The sequence below is a fragment of the Salvelinus alpinus genome, chromosome 4, assembly GCF_045679555.1.
Source record: "Salvelinus alpinus chromosome 4, SLU_Salpinus.1, whole genome shotgun sequence".
Classification (NCBI taxonomy): Eukaryota; Metazoa; Chordata; class Actinopteri; order Salmoniformes; family Salmonidae; genus Salvelinus; species Salvelinus alpinus.
Genome location: NC_092089.1, coordinates 86,821,342 through 86,840,092, shown reverse-complemented (window position 1 = coordinate 86,840,092; position 18,751 = coordinate 86,821,342). Strand labels below are relative to the sequence as shown.

At 42.1% G+C, this 18,751-nt stretch overlaps 1 long non-coding RNA gene across 1 annotated transcript in view; it reads left to right on the top strand.

Annotated features, from left to right (window-relative positions):
- The first annotated feature begins 1,904 nt into the window (after positions 1-1,904).
- Positions 1,905-18,751, top strand: part of LOC139572529 (uncharacterized) — a 115,638-nt gene continuing 98,791 nt past the window's right edge. Inside the window, exon 1 of the long non-coding RNA XR_011674448.1 lies at positions 1,905-2,317. This is a non-coding gene — a long non-coding RNA (uncharacterized lncRNA). The remainder of the gene's footprint in view (positions 2,318-18,751) is intronic.

Genomic DNA, 18,751 nt, shown 5'->3' with positions numbered 1-18,751 from the left:
ACCCATGCAAGGTAATCTCTCTCAGTCTCTCTCTTGTCTTTCGCTCTCTCATCTCCGAACACTTCCAAGATTTCAGCCACCTGGCGTTATCTAATATTGATGGTAAGGAAAAAATAGATACAGTTACATATCACAATATTATTTTTGGACTATATATCGATATTTGAATGCAAGTATTGATTTGTAAAAAGACAAAAAAAAGTAGGTAGCTTTAGCTAGCGCCAGTAGGATGTACCTGAGCCAAAACTCAAAACTCCTATAGCTTGTTCTTCATCTTCTTTTTAAATAGTAAGCCAACATATTTTCAGCACTTTTATTTCCCTGACTGATCAAAACTCATTTTCTCGTTGCTCTCTCTTGTCCCTCTGCAGCATACATATAATGAGAAATATGTTTAGAACATCAAATCGCAATAAAATTGCAGTATCAATCGCAATACATAAAGAATTGTGATAATCGTGATAATCGCAATACATATTGTATCGGTATCTAAGTATGGTGATAATATCGTATTGTGGGGTCCCTGACAGTTCCCAGCTCTACGATCTAACGATATTTAATATTTGATTTGATTTACACAAAAGGAAGATAAAGACATTATGGGCATAGGATATCTGGCTGAATGGAGAGAGAAGCCAGTGGCAGAGGTTAAGTGCGTCCAGGAAAGAGTGTCGATATCACAGGAACAATTACAGCTTCATAAATGGGTCCTCCGTCTCTCCAAATAAGGAGCTCCATCAATCTGCCCTGACAGCAGGGTCCTTAGGCTGTCACACTCCCTTCTGCCCGCAATCTGTAGATTTCAACTTAGCCGAGAAATTGATCATCCGATTCAGGTATAACCTGGTTAGCCTCCGCGTCTGCTGTAGGTGAAGAGGGCCTCTGTGTGTGCTGTAGGTGAAGAGGGCCTCTGTGTCTGCTGTAGGTGAAGAGGGCCTCTGTCATTGGGCGAGATGACTGAGCACGGAGGCGCAGCAGTGGAAAATGGGTTACACACAAGACTGACTGGACCCTGAAGGAAAGTAGAGGGTGTGTATTCACCTTGAATGCACACCCTTTCACACATAAATACAGAAACCCGAAATCTACACATACACACAATGATCTTGCCAGATTGTCATTAACCCCTCTTTTTCTCAACAGTTAATGAAGAAGATACTTGGACCATGAGCATAGTATGACAAAGGTCAGTTGTGTTCATTCATGTGCAGCCTAAGTGGCCAGTTATGAGTGTGTTACTGTTCCCAAATATATCTACAATTTCAGAACATCAAAATTGTCAGCCAGCTTCTCTATATCCATTTCGGCAAAAACATGGAGATTAGCTCCAGTTGCAATGAGAGCAATACGTGAGATACTAAACACTCTGCAGCCAATCTATTGTGTGTCTGCTGTACCTGGACAGTTGACAAACGTCTTACAGTGAGATACATTACAGCATGCCGACGCAATTGTGAGAAATACTTGTATGCTTCACACAGATTTTGTTAGTCGGAAAAAAACATAAAGAAACCATAAACAAGCACGGTATCATGCACAGTAATGTATAGCTGCATAGAAGAACCAGAGAGCTAGTCTGGGAACTGAACAGATACACTACCTGACAGACGGACAAATAAAAAGCCTTGTGAGAGGGATGCATGCCGAAAGTTTCCCTTGCCTGGTTTCCCTCAAAACAATCAACAGAAAACAGCTTTAGACAGATGCAAATCACCTCATTAACTCTCCAACCTAAATCCATTCTGCGAGAGGAGAGCGGGAGAAAAAAACTGATAAAACATCTGCTAGATTCGCCCATCTGTGCCAAGTGGAGAGGAAGCCTACTGCGTAAGGGGGATTGGGAGAATGGGAGGGGGAAGTGGGGGACGGGGGACGAAGGCAGTGTGCCCACGTCAACAAGTGCCAGGGATGGGAGAATGTGGTGTAATGAAGGAAGGACTGGGACTAGCAGAAATCCGCGGCTAACGGCTAAATCCCTCTGAAAACAATTAAAGTGCTGCCGTTCCCTTAGCAAACCGCCTGGGCTTCTGAAGCGTCCTGTTGTTCACTTTGTTATGGTCGCCTCCACTTTTTTTTGGAGAGGGATTGTGCTGTTGATGTGCCGGGGGCTTGGCTGTGCTGATCGGATCTGTGCGATAAGCCTCCACCCTCTCTTTGTCCGCGAGCCAGGCGAGACATGAGCAGTAAGCCCACTGGGTCAACTGAGGACAAGATGTCTGTCCGATACCTGAAAGGGAAGATCAAGACTCAGCACATGCTTGAGGGATCATATAAACAACCCATAAACACACTCGGCTTGTATGCAGCACTTGCTGAGGTATGAAGTGACCTTTTCTAAATAGATAAGTGACCTAGGAAGTAGTTTTTATGTTTCAGTTGTTGTATCACTACATTATTAAACCACACTGCAATATGGATATACTGGGTGGAACATAGGTGAGGGTAATGAGATCACTAATAACCTACATCAAAAATACATTTCAAAATATACCTTCAGGAATTGTAAATTATAAATTAACCACAGAAAAAAAGATTTGCTTTATTACTCTTTTGGCCCGTCCAAAAGAATGGATTGATGAAACCAATGGAGAGTTTTATAGTGGATGAGGAAAGTTAGCCATTTACAATTTAAAGTGCTTTGAGCATCTGTAAAAGCCCTACATAAATCCAATCAAATATTCTTCCATATTGCTTGTCCAGTGTTGCCACAGAAATAGGCTATAGGGAAAATAAGCTATTTGAGAGTTTTGAAATACAGTCAGCAGGGAGGCTCTTTATAAAATACTGTGCGTGAAGCTTGCTGTCTCACTGAGGCTAATGTGAATTATCTGTGTAATCCTTGCTGCCTCAAGGATGCATAGATACACTAATAAGCCTTTAATCTTTACTCTTGTGTTGTTCTTGTCCCCCCCCCCCCCAAAAAAAGGATTATTTGTGTTGTTGATTTTCTAGCTGAGAGGAATTGTCATAAGCGAAAGTCGGGTTTTCGTTCCAGAATCCTCTGTATTTGGGAGAGTAAATAAGGATTACTCCAGATAATAGGATGTTTCCCCTTTGATTTATATGATGTTTAATATCTTAAGTAGAGACCATGGTATCGGTAATAGCAGTAATAAAAGCGGTGATTAGCAACCCGGCCGTTCTTTCTTATTGACAAGCTAAGCTTGATAGTGAAAGGCCCTGTTGGTTACTTGGCCTGGCAGCAAGCAACACGGGCCGGCCTGCTGTGAATATACTTCACCTAATGAGAGAGACAATTTAATGCTGAGGATAGATCAAAATGGTTAATGTCTTATCAGTAGCACGCCGTTGGCTCCAGGTGAAGGTGGCGCTTTGGAGGCTCTCTCGATTGGAGCCTCTCTCAGCTGTTGAAATAAATGAAGGAATTAACATTAAGCACCTCTCTCAGTAAGGCGCCAGGTCCCAGTACGCACTGCATACCGGTATGTCCTCAAGTCAGAATTGACTCCGCACAGTCTCACCACCACTTCTATAGCCATCAGTCAGGCTTTTCCCCCCTTAAAATGGTCTGCTAAATAAATTATTTCACTGCTACACTAACGGTGTACTAGGTGAGATGCAAGCCCATTTCTGTTGGTGGTTGCATGCAAAATGAATCGAGGTTGATATAATGCATTGGTGCAATGTAATGCAAACATGCAAATGTCATTGTCACCACTGAGAAATGTCCTCAGATAGAGTATGAGGCTGCATTCCTATTTTCTTTTTAGCTCCTTTTAAACCATAATTTGCTCTCTCCTCTACCACTCTCTTCCCTCTCTTTTACACCTCTCTCTCTCTCTCTCTCTCTCTCTCTTCCCTCTCTTTTACACCTCTCTTTTACACCTCTCTCTCTCTCTCTCTCTCTCTCTCTCTCTCTCTCTCTCTCTCTCTCTCTCTCTCTCTCTCTCTCTCTCTCTCTCTCTCTCTCTCTCTCTCTCTCTCTCTCTCTCTCTCTCTCTCTATCTCTCTGTGAATTCATTTCAATTAATTTCAAGGCCTTTATTGGCATGGGAAACATATGTTAACATCGCCAAAGCAAGTGAAGTAGATAATAAACAAAAGTGTCTCTGTCCCTATCTCTCTCTCTCTCTCTCTCTCTCTCTCTCTCTCTCTCTCTCTCTGTCTCTATCTCTCTCTCTTGTTCTGTCTCTTGTTCACACACGACAGCTGGGGCTGGATAGGAGAAACAACAGTGGTGTAAATACATCACACAGAAAGCGAGAAAGACAAAAGAAAACTAAAGCAGCAGGCATAGATTTAACCAATTTACTCCTAACACGACCTCCACCATTCCACGGTACTGTATTTTGTTCTGCTACTCTCACATCAGTCTCAGGGCTCTTCCTACAGATGTAGGATCTTCATTTGATAACTCTTTTGATGCTAAGAACATTCCTGCGCCGCAGAAAATGCAGATGAGCTTTGTGATTTAAATAAATTCACAAAAACCATACTAACACACGTTTATATTAGCAGCATTCCCCCTTTTCATGTAGCCTCATTTTGACCATCAAATAGTGTAACCAAGGATCAAGCAACATTATGGACTAAACGTTCAAATCCTGTTGCTGAAGGATTATTTTGCTGCGACAATACAGTATACAGACAGCAAGGGTGTGTGTAAAATGCCACACTCACAGATAATGGCAGGTAGGGGAGTCGCACAGAGAGTGTAAAATTAGCTACTCTTCAGATTTCCTCCAACACCAACCTTTTTATTTCCCTGAGGACTGCTTCCTACCTATTCTCTGTCTGTTATGATTGCAGAACATGTCAGAGAGGAGAGGAAGGATTGTAAGCTATTTTCCTCGCTATAACTCACCGGTTATGAGGATCTATTTGTATTCGCTGGGTGAAGTGGATGAATCATTCTCACATATTGTCTGGTATTAGCATAAATGAGTCCAAACTAATCCTTGGTAGTCGCGCTCCCCAATGGGTGTGGATTGTGTCATCTGCATGGATACTTGCATGGAGTTTGTGCTGTAAATTAATACAAAAATGTGGGGCAAAATCTTTCAGTATGAAGCTCTTTCGTCTATCAAGAGGGATATTTGACTAATAAATAATCCAACAATGATGGGCCAATGCCAGATGACATCCCATTGTTAGTGCTTAAACAACTTTGGGTGGAGTATGAGAAAACGTTTCTCTGTTATTAAATTTATTTACCATTACTGTCAGTTAGTCTATCATGTATTCTCTAGACATATTGGTGTAGTAAAAATGTAAATGTCTATTTCTACTCACAGTGGGTGGCCTTCTTCCAAGCGCTCCATTGGAAATAGTTCAGTAACCATCCAGCTGTAGCGATGGGGAACGTGCAAGCATTGTAAAGGGGGCCTGTTTAACAACAAATTAATTATATATATTTATAATTAAATAAAGAATAGTGAATCTTTCCATCCAGATGTTAGAGTTGCCTGGCTCTTGCTGACAGGGCCCTTGTGTTGTTTATCTCACGCTGGTGCTGCATATGCCTTTGTTGTTGCCTCTCTAACTCTCCCCACCAGGAGGTTGACACTTAACAATCTGGAGCACATAATATACGGCATGAGCACGCATCCCCCAGCATGCTCCTTGTGTTGTTCCTGTCCGTGCCCTGGAGGGATGGGATAACGATTCATAAAAAGGCAAGCATTCCTTTTTTCGCCTTGTTCTGGGACTTCCTTCCCTCTAATGCAAGGGCAACATTTCCATGTCCATTTCCTTAAAAGAGGCTTGCCAGGGAGGCATATGGGGAAATCCTGAAGTTAGACTGAGATGAAGAACTCAAAGTAGTTACAATGGCAGCTAAAGAAATTAACAACTTTTGTGAGTTCTGGATTTCAGACGTGTTTGAAAAATGTCTCCCTCTGCATTCTGGATTCAGATTGGGTGGATTTAGATTGGGTGGAACTAGATTGGGTGGAATTAGATTGGGTGGAATTAGATTGGGTGACACAATAGAAGTTGATAACATGACAGATTTTTCATCAGCTCGTTAGGTTCAGAAGAGATATGCCAAAGTTTCCCTTCACTTTTAAAACACTCTCAATGGCGGATAAAAGCTATTGAAACTCAAAAGTTGATGACATGCTCACTCACTGTTCATGCTTGATGACAGCTCCGAATTTGAACACTGAAGTCGCTCTCTGCCACTGTGTCAAATCTCAAGAGTGGCTGTGTTTGATTTCCGATGGGAAAGGTTTGCTGGAGTTCAGATCACACCCATTTACCACTACAGTCACAGGTGTCAACCTGTGTTTGGGTTCCAATATTGAGTGTGATCTCAACTATTAAGACTCTGTAGTTGGATGTGAATGTTTGAGGGAAAATACATCTACAGAACAGACCTTACTACAGTTGCATCAACAAACAACAATACTTGTTTGTTAAGTGTTGATTCCATGTTAAGCCGTCATAAATCATAAAATCTATAGTTGCTTCAGAAATAATGAATGCAAATGTCTATGGGTGGCAAAAGGGTCATGCCATATTTGGCAATGCACCATATTTAATAAGCTTTCATATCACCATTTATGTCCATTGATTTTGTTTATACATGATTTGTGAGGCAGTATGAATTCCTTATATTCCCTATAGAATATGTATAAGTTGAAGATAGTTTAGAGAGTGACTGCTTTTCTATGGTGGCCTGTGTTCCTGTGTGTGAATGTACTGTACAATATGGGTTGATAAGATCATTAACAGTAAGTTAATTCCACAAAATGTGCAATAGACCTATCTGTCACGCCCTGACCTTAGAGAGCTTTTTATGTCTCTATTTTGGTTTGGTCAGGGTGTGATTTGGGGTGGGCATTCTATTTTCATTTTTCGATGTTTTGTATTTCTTTGTTTTGGCCGGGTATGGTTCTCAATCAGGGACAGCTGTCTATCGTTGTCTCTGATTGGGAACCATACTTAGGTAGCATTTTCCCACCTGTGTTTTGTGGGTAGTTATTTTCTGTTTAGTGTTTTCTTCGGTTTCGTTTATTCTCTTTGTTATTTTGTTCCAGTGTTCAGTTCAATAAAAGTCATGAACACTTACCACGCTGCGCTTTGGTCCGATTCTTCCTCTTCAGACGACGACACCCGTTACACTATCCTGGAATTCAAACTCAAGTTCATTTTACTGTGACAATGACTTGCTAGAACCACAGTGAAGAATTACAAATATATGGATAAGGAAACCCAAGGCTTTGTTCACAATGAAAAAAATGTCAGTGGAAAATTACAGAAAGTGGTATTTTCCACTGACAAACCTGACATGAAATGAGCCTATCCCAGACCTTGACAGCCCTGAAGAGATTTCATTTATAAAAACCTCCGGCCACCAAACATACAGGATAATCATGGCCTCCGGTGCCACGCTCCCACCTCCCTGTCAATCTCCCTGCACACACGGAACCAGAAAGAGTTTCTCCTTATTATGATGCGTTGTCACCCAGCCACTCTGATGCAAAACATTAGGTGTCAGATATTAGGGCTACGAAACATTAATAAAATGAATCTTCCTCCTCCCAAAGAGCACAGGACAGCTAGAACATGGGCTGCACCCCATCAAGTAAATTGGAAAAGTGAGAAGACTGCAGCTATCACACAAAAACATAATATGCCATTCCTTAGGCCTTTTACTGAGAGTATGAACAGTTAGTCAGGGAATCCTCTGTGATTTGACTGAAAAAGAGACAAAACACATAAGGTTGATGAATTAAAGAAAAGATTAATTAAACAAAAGGCTCTGTTTTTGAACATGAACACGGACAGTAGCTTACACAGTATTTGCTTGCACTTAGCGCTAAAATGAATCATTTACTTATATAATTTATTGGCAAGCGCTTGAATGATGAATGAGTTTGACAGAATGAGCAGCACCAACTTGGCCTTTGGTGGAAACTAGACCCGGTGAGAAAGAAACAAAGAAGTCACATGAAACAGAACAAGGAAGTACAGCTGACATAAATAAATCAACAATGATTGCATATTCTTGTCACAAATCCCTGATTCCTGAGTTCTAAACCTAAGACCCACTTTGAAGCTACCCAGTACCCACTTTAAACTTAACACCAATATACTGTATGCCAGAGACAAACCTTTTCACATTTTCACCTCTTAGGTGATATTAGCTGGTATTGTTCTGACATCTGGGACCAAGAAAATCAAGTTTATGTGGTATTATCTGGTACTGTTCTGACATCTGGGTCCCAGAAAACCAAGTTATGGTGGTATTAACTGGTATTGTTCAGACATCTGGGTCCCAGATAACCAAGTTATGGTGGTATTAGCTGGTATTGTTCTGACATCTGGGATCCAGAAAACCAAGTTATGGTGGTCTTAGCTGGTATTGTTCTGACATCTGGGACCCAGAAAACCAAGTTTAGCCTTTCATACTTATTGCTTTCTTATCCTCTGTTTCCAGTGAGACGATGCTTACTTTGCAGATTCCATCTGGGACTACCTCTTCTTTGTCACATTTGTCAAGGTGACAAAAGGAAAAAATCACAAAGCCTATCGTCGTCTTCCCGGGATTCACACACCTATTTATCATATGTCACCTCCTCTCACCGTCAGTGTTACTGTTGCGCTAACCTGTCTGAGCTGACCCTCTCCAGGTTGTCTCAAACAGGGTTCTCCGTCACAACACGCTCTGCCCTCCCCAAATACCCAGCGATTTATGGGTGTCAGAAGCACAGAGGACATCTATTCATGAAACACTCATAAATAATACATGGTGGGGAGGTGGCATGATTTGCCAACGCATGACAGGTGGGTCAGAGTAGGAATTATTCCTGCAGATAGTAAGCAATGGTGAATGTGTCATTCAGTGGCTGTCGTACACTCAAGAAAAAAAGGCAATATATAGCAGCGGCGGAAATGTCTGGGACAGGCCCCGCGTTTTGACATCCTGCTCTTGTCCCCAGATGACGTCTAATGGTATGTTTTTCTGTTCGAGTCCGGCTGATGCCTGACACCCAGATGAATGGTAGAGCAGTGTGGGGCAGCCATTACAGACCTGGGTGGGTATACTACCTCTGACCCTTGGAAAAATGCACCACTGTAGGCCCCCCTGTACATGTATCGCCCTGTCTCCTTTCCTCCTCTTCTGTCTAAAACAATAGCTACAACATAAGAAGTTGGAATGTTTAAATTTTTTCAAAGAGGGGCTGAATGAATGAATTTACCCTATGTAATCATTTAGTGATGTTTACCTGCTCTCTAACCCTCCCTAGTCATGTTTACCTAATCTATCACCTTCCCTAGTCATGTATACCTGCTCTCTAACCCTTCGTAGTCATGTTTACCTGCACACTAACCTTCCCTAGTCATGTTTGCTGTTCTCTAACCCTCCCTAGTCACGTTTACCTGCACTCTTCGGCACAGCCAGAAGAGGACTGGCCACCCCTCATAGCCTGGTTCCTCTCTAGGTTTCTTCCTAGGTTTTGGCCTTTCTAGGGAGATTTTCCTAGCCACCGTGCTTCTACACCTGCATTGCTTGCTGTTTGGGGTTTTAGGCTTGGTTTCTGTACAGCACTTTGAGATATCAGCTGATGTAAGAAGGGCTATATAAACAAATTTGATTTGATTTTGATTTGACTCTAACCTTCCTTAGTCATGTTTACCTGCTCTCTAACCTTCCCTAGCCATGTTTGCTGCTCTAACCCTCCGTAGTCATGTTTACCTTCTTTCTAACCCTCCCTAGTTGTCACGCCCTGACCTTAGTTATCTTTGTTTTCTTTATTATTTTGGTTAGGTCAAGGTGTGACGAGGGTGGTATGTGTGTTTTTGTCTTGTCTAGGGTTTTGGGTATGTCTAGGTGTGTGTGTGTAGTCTAGGCATTATGTAGGTCTATGGTGGCCTAGATTGGTTCCCAATCAGAGGCAGCTGTTTATCGTTGTCTCTGATTGGGGATCCTATTTAGGTTGCCATTTTCCAGTTTGGTTTGTGGGTGATTGTCTATGTGATGTTGCATGTTTGCATTCAGTGTTATAGTGGTCACGTTCGGTTTGTTCATTTGTATTGTTTGTTAAGTGTTCTTCATTATTAAAAGGAAGAATGTATTCTAATCACGCTGCGCCTTGGCCTCCTCACTACGACGTTCGTGACACTAGTCATGTTTACCTGCTTTCTAACCCTCCCTAGTCATGTTTACCTTCTTTCTAACCCTCCTTAGACATGTTTACCTGCACTCTAACCCTCCCTAGTCATGTTTACCTAATCTATAACCGTCCCTAGTCATGTTTACCTGCTCTCTAACCCTCAGTAGTCATGTTTACCTGCTCTCTAACCTTCCCTGGTCATGTTTGATGCTCTCTAATCCTCCCTAGTCATGTTTACCTGCACTCTAACCTTCCTTAGTCATGTTTACCTGCACTCTAACCTTCAATAGCCATGTTTGCTGCTCTAACCCTCCGTAGTCATGTTTACCTTCTTTCTAACCCTCCCTAGTCATGTTTACCTGCTCTCTAACCCTCCCTAGTCATGTTTACCTGCTCTCTAACCCTCCCTAGTCATGTTTACCTGCTCTCTAACCTTCCCTAGTCATGTTTACCTGCTCTCTAACACTCCCTAGTAATGTTGGCTACTCTCTAACCCTCCTTAGTCATGTTTGCTGCTCTCTAACCCTCCTTAGTCATGTTTGCTACTCTTTAACCCTCCCTAGTCATGTTTACCTGCTCTCTAACCTTCCCTAGTCATTTTTACCTGCTCTCTAACCTTCCCTAGTCATGTTTAAATGCTCTCTAACCCTCCCTAGTCATGTTTACCTGCTCTCTAACCTTCCCTTGTTTTGTTTGCTGCTGTCTAACCGTCCCTGGTCAGGTTTACCTGCTCTCTAACCTTCTGTAGTCATGTTACCTGCTCTCTAACCTTCCCTAGTCATGTTACCTGCTCTCTAACCCTCCCTAGTCATGTCTGCTGCTCTCTAACCCTCCTTAGTCATGTTTGCTCTTCTCTAACTCTCCCTAGTCCAAAGTCCATTTCAACTCTGCTAATTTGGTAACCAGGAACAGGGGGTTTGCATGGATATGATACAATATGCTGGCTAATTGATGAGACAGCTCATCCATAATGGTAATTGGACAGGATAGCAGCTGGACTACCTCGTCCTGCATGCCTCAGGGAGACCAGCAGACACCTTAAACAGTCCAATCTAAACAGTCCAATCTGAGTAGGTGTCATTGACTATGTTTAGGTGTGAATGGTATGGATAATGACCTAGGAGCTAAGAGCAGCCAGCATATTATCGATCCATCTGGAAATATCTTCTAGGCTTTGCAGATGTGTTGTCATCGTCCACCTTTACCTCCCTCTACAGGGGCCTCATTAGGAACCTGATCCTGGGGTGGTTTGGGGGAGCCTCGTCCAGGCGGCTAGCTAGTGCATGCTTGTCGGCTGACAGTGGCTGAAAGCGTACGTGCCTCTGCTTAGCACCACATTGTAAAGCAAGTGGAAATTCAATAAATGAGGGTAGACATCCAGCCCTGCGGCCCTCCCCCGCCTTCACCACACGAGGAGGCCTTTCAGTGCAGCTCCAGTATTGATCCTGAGTGCCTCGCTTGTAATGGTCCAGCTTTAATTAGCGTCTGAATGCCAAGAGCAAACATAAGGTGATGATTCTCCCAATGGGAGACAAAGTGTGCAGAGACTGGGGGTGGGAGGCTGCGGGTGGGAGACTGGCAACTCTCAATTGTGCTCGCTGTCTCTCCTCACTCATTCAGACACACGTACACATGCATATACATCCTGGCACACACAGACACACACAAACACACACACACAACCTTTCTCATTTCTTTCTCTCCCACATACAGTGCACTCTTACACTGCACTCATTACCTTTTATATTCTTCTGTGTAAAGGGAGTATGCATAACTAATAAATATTACATAAACCGAAAAGTATTCCTTTGCATTTTTGTAAGTTCAAGAAAAAATCTGATTCTGTAACTCACATAGTGGAGTTACAGGCATGCCTGACTAGCTATAGCCAGACCCTTTCCGCCTCCCGTAGAGAAAAGCTTGCCTGCAATCTCTGTCCAATGGGTTGTCCTGCCAGTAGAGCAGCTTTCTCTTGTCCCAGATGGTGGAAGGAAGTGGTTGGCTCCAGAGTGGTCAAATCTGTTCCCCATTACTCCCCATTGCATTTCCTGTTTTTATGTTTGTGAGTAGGGAACAAACGTGTCGGGATGCCAATAACAGCCATTGCCGCTGGGTATGCCTCGTTAGCATCCAGCGCTAACAAGGTACCTGGCTCTTCCTAGTGACATGGCCCTGCATCTGTTTGATACAGACAGTCCTGTGCAGTTATATGCTTGCCGACAGTCCAGTCATTTGAAGTTGAAAATCCTTAATGTTGTCAAACTTTGGATGAATCTTCTGTATAGAGCCATGTGTTGAAAATATGTTTTATGCAATATATTACTAACTTCTATTCACGGATATTTGATAGGTTGTTACGTCTGTATGGCTTTGTGCTTCTTTGATTTCGTATCAGAGATGAAGAGAGAAATCCATATTGACTGCTGTGCATTGACTCAAATCAAGGCAAAGTCCAGGATGTATCAAATAAGTTTTACAACAATCAGACTTGCTTCCCTTCATACACATAGCAGAGGTGAACACATTAAAATGACGGCCCTTGAATGATTCACTGCTTTCAGTAGCCTAATCACTCTTGACCTTAAACATTTGAGTTGTGCCTATAAAAAGCCAGAAAGTTACTAAATTGTCAGAAAAGAAACATCTAAACACTACAAAATCTTTGATTCACCCTGACAGACCATTTTAAGAATGTACTTTGGAAGTAGTTTATCAAAGTAAATCTGAAAGCTGAATTTGTCAATAGCATTCAAATATACCCTCTTGCTTCATATGCATTCTGCGGGATCTGTGAATGCCACTCAATCTCCCAAGTCTACTCCAAATTATATTTGTAACTATGTGCATGCATGCTGAGTATGATCATCCAGATGCCCTGTGGCCATTGGAGTTTGTTAGTAAATGCTTAGAGGCAAGATGCCAGTTTGCTCTCAAACTCGAGAAGTCTCCATCTGTCCATCTACAAAGCTGTTCAATAAGGGATACTGTAGCTCTGCCCATGACAGATATGGATCCAACTAACTAGCAATGGCAAGCAAGATGAATCCCCCTAACTAGCAATGGAAAGCAAGATGAATCATATTTACAATGAGTGGGTAGATGGGTATCTGTGGTGAAGAGGGAACAGGCATGTACAGTGTAGCCCACCGTCAACCAACCATAGATTTGTTTGAAACTGCAGGTTCCTCTGTTAGAATATAACATATTGTGAGGTAGTAACCATCATGATGTGTTAGTCTTTCCATTGACAAAGCATGAAGCAATCTGAGTGATTTGGTGTCAACATAAATTACAGTGCCTTCAGAAAAGATGAATATCCCTTGACTTATTCCACATGTTGGAATCCTGTTGGAAGTCTTTCTGGGTACAGCTGGATTGTACAATATTTGTACATTATTTTTTTGATTATTGTTCAAGCTCTGTCAAGTTGGTTGTTGATCGTTTTTGGACAGCCATTTTCAAGTCGCCATAGATTTTCAAGACAATTTAAGTCAAAACCGTAACTAGGTCACTCAGGAACATTCAATGTCGTCTTGTTAAGCAACTCCTGTGTATATTTGGCCTTGTGTTTTAGGTTATTGTCCTGCTGAAGGGTGAATTTGTCACTCAGTGTCTGTTGGAAAGCAGACTGAACCAGGAGTTTGCCTGTGCTTAGCGCTATTCCGTAATTATATACATGTTTTAACTCCCTAGTCGGTCATTGGCAGGTAGCCTAGTGGTTAGAGCGTTGGACTAGTAACCGAAAGGTTGCAAGATCGAATCCCCGAGCTGACAAGGTACAAATCTGTCTTTCTGCCCCTGATTAAGGCAGTTAACCCACTCTTCCTAGGCCGTCATTGAAAATAAGAATTTGTTCTTAACTGACTTGCCTAGTTAAATAAATGTTAAGATTATTTTTTTTACATAACATGATGCCTTAAGCCTCATTGTGAAATCTCTGAGTGTGTAACGTGTGCTCCCTCTCCGGTCACCAGGCTGCTTGTTATGGCGCACATCTATCACCATCGTTACGTGCCCCTGCGTGTAATCAGATTCACCTGGATTCAATCACCTCCCTGATTACCTTCCCTATATATGTCACTCCCTTTGGTTCCTTCCCCAGGCGTTATTGTTTCTGTTCCAGTGTCATGTCAGTGTGTGGTTCATGGTTTCTTGTTTGTATTACGTTAAAACACTCACTCCCTGAACTTGCTTCCCGACTCTCAAAGCACATGTTACAGAGTGGTTTCTGTCCTCTCTGGCAACTGAGTTAGGAAGGACGCCTTTATCTTTGTAGTGACTGGGTGTATTGATACACCATCCAAAGCATAATTAATAACTTCACCATGCTCAAAGGGATATTTTTTACCCATCTACCAATACGTGCCCTAAGTTGAGAGGCATTGTAAACCTCCCTGGTCTTTGTGGTTGAATCTGTGTTTTAAATTCACTGCTCGACTCAGGGACCTCACATATAATTGTATGTGTGGGTTACAGAGATGAGGTAGTCATTCAAAAATTATGTTAAACTTAATTATTGCACACAGAGTCCGTGCAACTTATTATGTGACTTGTTAAGTACATTTTTACTCCTGAACTTCTCTAGGCTTGCCATAACAAAGGGGTTAAATACTTTTTTATAAATTGACATTTCAGTTTTTCATTTGAACATTTCTAAAAACATAGATCCACTTTAACATTATGGGGTATTGTGTGTAGGCCAGTGTCCAAAAAAATCTACATTTATTCCATTTTAAATTCATGCTGTAACACAACAAAATGTGAAAAAATTCAAGGGATGTGAATACTCTCTGAAGGCAGTGTACTAATGGCAAGCATAGATGGGCTTATAAACAACCAAAATTAAGATAAAGATAATGCACTGTTTAAGCCAGGAATATACAGCACATTAAAGCTGCACAAATTGGCTACTATAACAAGGGCAATCCCTGCCACAGTGGAGCCAGGATTCGAACCCAAGCCACAATATACTCTGCAAATCACTGCCAACAGTACTTGGTGTCAATAATTTAGGTCTCAATAAAGCAGTAACGATGCTAACTTCACGATCTGCTACACCAGCACCAACACCCAAGCCAACTCCTTTCCCCTTTTTGTCACTTTTTGCTGAAGGACATTTGAAAATTGTAGATTATGCAGATTCAGTGACGTCAGAATCCCCTTTCCCCAGCACTCTGCTGCCCCTTAGCCAACCTGCCGTCCTCCTAACACATGTTGCCTCCACCATCATCTCTCAAATGTCTCCATCTAAGCATCATTTCCAAGACTATGGTGGATGAATAGGCAATGAGTTTTCTGAGCGGGGGTGGTTGATTTCAGTAGTACAGAGACCCATCTACACATTTCATCAGCCTAACAATCTCAAACTCCCTCTCTGGCTATATTGTATTGTCTTCACTAATGTACTTTTTTAAAAACCCACCATCACCTGCTTCCACTTTTTACCTCTAAATTCATTCTGATGGAATTTTCATGTTCTCAGTTTCCTTACAAGGATGCCAACAGCAGATCACAGGAAATGATTCACTCTCTTTCTGTCCAGATGAGACAGAAAGACGTGGATGAACTAGGGAGCGAAAGAAAGGAGCAGGAAGAAGTGGATGAACTGGGGAGTGAACGAAAGGACTGAGTTGTGTGAAAAACATTATAGCACACAACATGAAACACAGTGCGTGTGTCTGCAAATGACAACTGAAATGAATTTATAAATACATTCTCTTCATGGATGAAATAACTCAAACTTTTCTTCTTTCTTCTTCATTTCCCTTTTCTTTGGAACCTGCCGCTAGGCTGACATGATTATTTTATGTAATGACTTTCTTTGGAGTTGATTTGCGCTGGTGATTGAGCTTCACTTCCTCCAGACCTTATTTTATTCTCACAGCATTCTCACTCACCCTAATGGTTGCACTGACGCTTTGCTGCCAACTATTTGGGTTTCTCTTTTCCAGCAGTTTTGTAAATGATTCAAACCGCTTCTATTTGATAAAAAAATCAAATGTGATCCAGTGCCATTGATTTGTATACTAAGCATTACAGGGAACAGTACACACAAGTCCACTGTCCATGCCCATAGGACACAGAGTCTGTTTTCTCTGTCTTTGATTTTTTTAAAGATAAATCCTGTCAAACATTAGAGATGGAGTATAACATTGTGTCCTCGATATTATCTCAACAATTAAAATAACTTGGCTTTAAGGAAATGGACCAGTGTTAAGTCACTATCAGCTGAATGTTTCAGTACAGTTATTCTCTTTGTGGCAAACCAGGAGCTGTAAGACACTTCAGGTTCTGCACAATGCACCTATTGTACTCTGAACAAATTCTCTTTCACACCCAGGGCTTGTTCGAGAACAGACAGGTGATCCGTCACGTCATGCGGGAGGTTGGGGGGTGGGGGGGGGGGGGTTGTTCTATAGTTCAGGGGGCCTATAAGCTTGGAGACAGGCTGGTCAATGTCCAGACAGTGGGGGAGGGGCAAGGGCATGGAGGAAGCCCAATGTGAGAGAACCCTTTTAGCACAGGACGAATAAATAGAACACGCCAGGGGTAACCCGTGGACTTTTCGGAGAGGACTTTGGAGTGTTTCCAGGTATCCAAGGACACTTTGAGACACGAGGGGTAAAGTCACTGCTAGATGTCCTGTTTTTTATCCAAGGTAGAGCAAAAAGATGAAACACATTGTCACATACCATTTGATCAGGATAGGATAGAGTTATAACAGTGTAAGAGGGGACTGTGTCTGTCCCAGATGGATTCAGTCAATGTGGTACATTATGTGATGTGATAAATCCCATATCACTTCCTGACTCGACTGTTAGGGTTTTCCGGTGTTCTCCCACTAACATACATTCTTATGGGGGTTGAATGGAAGAGATTAGTTAGCACTGTAACTTCTGTCATGCAAACTCCCCAGCTTGGACTATTTACCACCTGTCCTTCGTGTCTCAGAGATGTAGGCAAGAAATAGGAGAGAAGCTAACATGATTGGAAACTTGCTTGGATGTTTCGCAGACGGAATGCAATTATGATTCTGTGACAAGAGGGGCGAAAAGAAATCGACGGCGGAGCTATTCTCTGACAGTGAAGAGCATTGTGGGAATTAGCCGGCATTGCGTATTAAACATTTAGAAGGTGTTGATTGCCAGGATCATATTAGGGTCGAGGCTGTAGATTTGTTGTCATGGAGATAAATGTGACACCGCAAACACAGTAGTCGTTGAAGTGTCTGAAGTTCATTGACTGCAGGAAGAGGTTAACTGGAGCCAAATATTCACATGAAACGTCCCTGGGGAACAGAGACCCAATTAACAAATCTCATTAATTACGAGACTATCACAACTGATTACAAGATGGCCGTCTGCTCCTGGCACAATGTGGCCTGTATTTTCTGCTTCACGGAAGCAAGTAAAAAATTGACTGCCATGCAGAATTATGCAATGGATGAGTGGGTCCGCTAATACAAGTATGGTAAGATATAGAAAACCTTCCCTCCTGTCTGCAGACAGAGCTTAGGAGAGAATTGTGAAGTTAGCAGGTACTGCAATGGGAACCTGGCTTGTGGCTATATGCTCAGACGCTTGGTTTCTGTCACTGCTGTAATGAATATTTGTTCTGTCGGGCTATGAACTTAATAAAGTATGTGTTCCCTTTTCATATTGACATTGCCTTGTGTTGTACTGTATCATATCGACATGTAATTGAGTGAGGCAGGGAAGATAGAAGTCATTTTTTTGAAAATGTTACCTCTGGACACAGTTGTTTTGTCCATAACAAATGCATCAATCATATTGCACAGTAGGGCATCACGTTGAACCAAAGTCTACAGTTGTTATTTCAACCTTCCTCTCATGTTTTTCCTGTTTGTGATTCTCCACCTGACTATCCCCCTGTCCCTCCACTGAAGCATGACAAGTTGATGACTGTGATTCAATTGAAGTCCCAGCAGGTTGAAATCGTTACATTTAAAGCACACCGGAAACTAATGTTATGATTTGAAGGCAACCATTTGTTTGGTAGGGGGGCTTTTTTGAAAGCCGAAATGGCAAAAAAAATGTGAGATGTACGTATTGTGTAAAATAAAAAGAGGAACATCATGAAATGACTTCAGAAGTCCAAACGGTGAGCAGAAGTCTAACCATGAAACAACATATTGCATCTAATGCAATTTAGCTTATTGCTCTGATTAGATCTAACTACATTAAAATTGCAAGAACAACATTACTTGCAGAATGCACCAACTGTAGGTCTTGGTGATGAATGAACATTGTAACGATTCAGTTGTTTTCCACCCCTCCTCATTTCACTCTACAGAACGATGGTGTTGTCCTCCTGTATATTAGTCCAACTGTTGAAAAACAATAAACAAACTGTAATGCATTGTTTGATTTAGCAGATTGGACATTTGCATGTTTCACACACCAAAGTACAATGAACACTGTAGATATTGGCAGGCACAGAGTGGAGGTTTAGTACTCCTCATCAAGTTAATGGGCCAGCCCACTGACGACCACTGTTTCAATGTGGAGGTATAGTACTCCTCATCAAGTTAATGGGCCAGCCCAGTGACGACCACTGTTTCAATGTGGAGGCATAGTACTCCTCATCAAGTTAATGGGCCAGCCCAGTGACCACTGTTTCAATGTGGAGGTATAGAACTCCTCATCAAG